Consider the following 4,214-nt stretch of genomic DNA (forward strand, 5'->3'; position numbering starts at 1 on the left):
AGTTCTTTTGGGTAGATAGCTACAAGCAAATTTTCTAGCAATGTAGTCAAATATATGAGGGGTTTCCTTAGCTCTTTTCCAAAGTGACTGCATCATTTAAATTCCTTGTCAGATAGGTCACTGTAATATCTACAATACACTGAGAACACATCTCTGTGGGTCTAAATAAACATATGTAAATAAATTGATAAATGAACAAACATTGTTGATTGAGAAGTTTTCACTAGCGCAAATTAGTGCCAAACAGATACATAAGAGTTTTTGAGAGGTATAATTCTCATTATTTGAAGAAGAAAAAAATCTCATGGAATTACCCAAAATTCAGTTGCACGTAGCTGAAAGAATAATCGTCATGAATATTATTTTTTCAAACATACAGGAATTATGTGTTCCAAGCAACTGACAGATACAATAATGCCCTCATATTTAAAACAGATCAGCCTTATTGGTGAGCATATATGCTAATAAAACTAAAGCAATAACTTTGAGCCTAATGAAAATGGTGTTCTTAGCCATGGACACATACTGTATTGCTCTTCCTAAGTAAACTGATATTACAAAAATGCTACAAGAAATGCAACAAAATGAGCAGAAACCATTAAATCCCCAGGACACGGTGCTGTGAGTTCACTGAGGTGGCAGCGATCCACATAATCACACCAGCCTCACAGAAATAGTAAAATGCATTTTCAAGGGCACTGCACTGCCCTGTGTGCTCTGGGCACCTGAAAACAATTAAGCAACATGCCATGTCTTAGACTCCTGGGAATTTATTGCGTACCTGTGTTAGTTGTTACATTGCGTCAACTTGGCTGAAGCAGCTGGGGCAGCTCTCTGTGTGGAGCCCAGCCCTGCAGGTGGGCAGGGCCCAACCTGGGGTGCTATTGGGCCAGCCCTGGGGTGTGATTGGGTCAACCCTAGGGCCATGCGCCACCCCAGAGTGACTCAGCACAAAAAGTGTCTGTAAAGAAATTGAGGAAGGCTTCCTGCGGCCCTGCCCTGTCCCGCTTCTGTGGAGAAGTCCCAGTCTTTGGAGGAGCTTGATCTTCACAGCCGCACCACTCTGGAGGAGCTCTGACCTTCGAACTTCGCAGTGGAGTGCCGGTCTCGGCAGTCAGCGCAGAAGGAAGAGAGAGACTTGATGGACGCCGCTGCAGCTACTGCTCCTCCTCTGCTCTCATTGTTTTCTGCCGCATGAACTGCTGTTGTTTGCCTTGGAGTCAGCGGAATATGGACTGAACCCTCCAGTAACTGTGAGCTAAATAAACCTTTCCTTCCTCCATTTTGAGGGTCAGGTATTTGTCCCAGCAGCCAGTAAAAAAGTAACTAAGACAGTATCCTCATCTACTATTAACTTTTCTGGATCACTCTGGTAAACCCAAGGAAGCGTCAGCCATGTAATTATCAGACTCTGACGAGCTGCTGTTTTCGGAACACGAGGTGAGCCCTTGTTGCAATGTGAAACAGTCAGAAAGCTGAAAAGAAATACTGAAATCACTTAAATTTAATGTAGAATTTGTTTTCTGTAGTAGTGTCAAGAATAATGAAATACAAGCTCACATGGAGAACCAATTTTCATGTAATAATTTCATGATGTTCCCTGTATCTAATTTCAATAAGATTGGGATATTTGTCTATATTTATTTAGATGTAGTATAATGAAATTCGGCTCAAAGAAAAGCATTTAGGAAAGATATGCATGAATGTTCTTATGATCAAGATCCATGAGAGCTCTAGGAGAGTTTTAGGCGGTCCTGGAGACTGCCACCATTTATTGAATTCCGGTAGAATATTAAGCATTATGATATCAGCTTTACATATATTGCCTCATTAATCCTTTAGATTTATAGAAAATTATTCTGAGGTTTTCAGAATAGTTACTGCTTACAAATGGTAAGAAAGGGGCAGTACTGAAATTTGAACTTACGCTGTTTCCCACCAGAGCCGAAGTATATAACAACTGCACCCTTTTGTTATTGTCAGAATGATTGTGTCCCCCACTCCCAAGTCAAGTTGTAATCCTAAACTCTGCAACAAGGGTATGAGAAGTATTCTCTAATTCTGTATTATACAAGAGACTCAAAAGATATCATCCTGGGCTTCCACCAGGAAAGGAGGACACAAGTGGAAATTGTCTCCTATGAGTCAGAACTTGGATCTCATCATAAACTGGCTTTCCCAACTTCATTTCTGGACCTTTCTGGCCTCCAGAACCATGAGAAATAAATTTTTAATTCATAACCTACTCATTTTATAGTATTTTGTTAGTGAATTCAAAATGTTCTAAGACAACATTATTCTAAAAATTTATTTAATCTTAAAAGAAACACTGTTCTAAACTTTACATTTATCTTTAAATTTGAAATAGCTATTTTAATTTTATCACCATAATGCATAGTGGTCTGAAATTTGTGTGATACATGTAAGCTACAGAATGAAAAAAAAAATCTAATCATGTCGGGGATGAAGTGCAGAGAGCAGTATAAACCAAAACGACTTTACTAAGCCCTGAATAACTTATAAAATGATTGCAAAGTTCAAAAGAAGATAGTAGGCTCTGCTATCAGAAATGAACTCCAGTGCTATGCTAGGGAGAATGACTGATTTTTTTTTTTTTTTTTTTTTCGGAACCCGGGATTGAACTCACGGCCTTGCACTTGCCAAGTAAGCACCTAGAGAATGACTGGTTCTTTCCTGATTGGGTAATTAGGGCTCACATTCTGTCTCACTGCCAGCAGCAGGAGACTGCTCCCTTGTCCTGTGTGGCCTGAGAGCCTTCCCATCAACACCTGCGCACAGCTTTATGGATATCATGGAAAGGGACCCAAAGCGGTGCGCCTCCTGTTGGTGCAACAAAAACAGGATGCTTTTCTGTCCCTGTTTGCAAGCAGAAATGTCAAGAGCAACCCTATAGCATCTGCCCACTTTCACTGACCAACTCTGTAGTGACATGAAGTTCGTGGACATTCACCAGACAGCTTGAATGACAGGAAAATGAGAAGGGAACTCTTAGTTTTCTTGTGACTACAATGCAAGAAAATATATCAGAAAGTGTTGGAAGAGACCTTGAGCATCAGCCCCTCAAAGCCACCTGTCCAACTTTCTCACATAACTACTCCAAGCATTCTGTTGCTTTTCCTACTATTTATAAGTCAGAAAGTTGGGATCTAGTCTTCCAGTTATAGATCTAGTTTTCCATTGTTTAATTAACTCATTTTGCTATACTATGACCATGTGTTGATTTTGCTATTCTTCCCAATGATATTTTAAAAGATATGAAATAGTTTATGTCAATTCTCAGAAATATGACCATGATACAATACATGTAACCTAAAATTCACCACTTTATCAATTTCTGGTGTACAGCTCACTAGTACTGAATGTACTTATAGGGCTATGCAGCTATAAGCACCATTTCCACCATCTTTTGCATCTTGCAAAGCAAACTCTATATCCATCAAAATTAACTATCAACTCCACCTTGCCCTTAATGACCTCAACTAAGATGCTCTCTATGGTTTTTGGCTATTCTAAGTGTCTTTTTAATGAGAGGATTCATTCAGAATTTGTTTTCTTATGACAAAATTATTTCACTTAGCACAATGAATGAAATTACATGTCATACCAGGTTACAATTTCCTTCAAGTCTTAGTTAATTTTGTTAAAGTTTCATTTGTACTTTATTTCTTCAATACACCATATTTTAATGGATACACAGCACTTCTACTTGGCATCAATTATTACTCCATTCAGAAATAATTTAGCTGTATCATATCAGCTGGCATGATGCCTGATCTCTCCATTCCTTGGGGGTAACTCTGCCAACAGGGGAAAGGTTCCGTTCCATTCCAATTTGAGTTGCTGTATAGGTCCATGCAGCAATACAGAATGTGGCTCCACCAACGAATATAGCATTACCGTATTTGTCATGGAAATCAGGTGTCCTTTTCCGGTGGCCCTGCCTTGCTACCATTTGTTGAATGTTGTGAACTGGAAAATGACCTAATGCGTTTTTGGCCAAGGGCAACATCATGGAGTTGAAGTTGAAACTGTCGTTACTGTATCTGCTGCTTGGTGCAAATTATTTCCAGATAGTATTTTTTAATGTATGATTATAGCACTTTTGTACATGCATGCATTCAGTAATAAACACTTGAGAATTTGTGCCCAGGATCTCTGTGCTCTTCTTTGCCCTACGTGTCTATGTTTATGCC

The 4,214-nt window shown here is 39.3% G+C and overlaps 1 pseudogene; it reads right to left on the minus strand.

Moving 5' to 3' along the window:
* Positions 1-2,706: 2,706 nt before the first annotated feature.
* Positions 2,707-4,033, minus strand: LOC105741736 (annotated as a pseudogene).
* Positions 4,034-4,214: the final 181 nt, after the last annotated feature.

This window comes from Octodon degus, unplaced genomic scaffold, assembly GCF_000260255.1.
Source record: "Octodon degus isolate 3935 unplaced genomic scaffold, OctDeg1.0 scaffold00021, whole genome shotgun sequence".
Taxonomy (NCBI): domain Eukaryota; kingdom Metazoa; phylum Chordata; class Mammalia; order Rodentia; family Octodontidae; genus Octodon; species Octodon degus.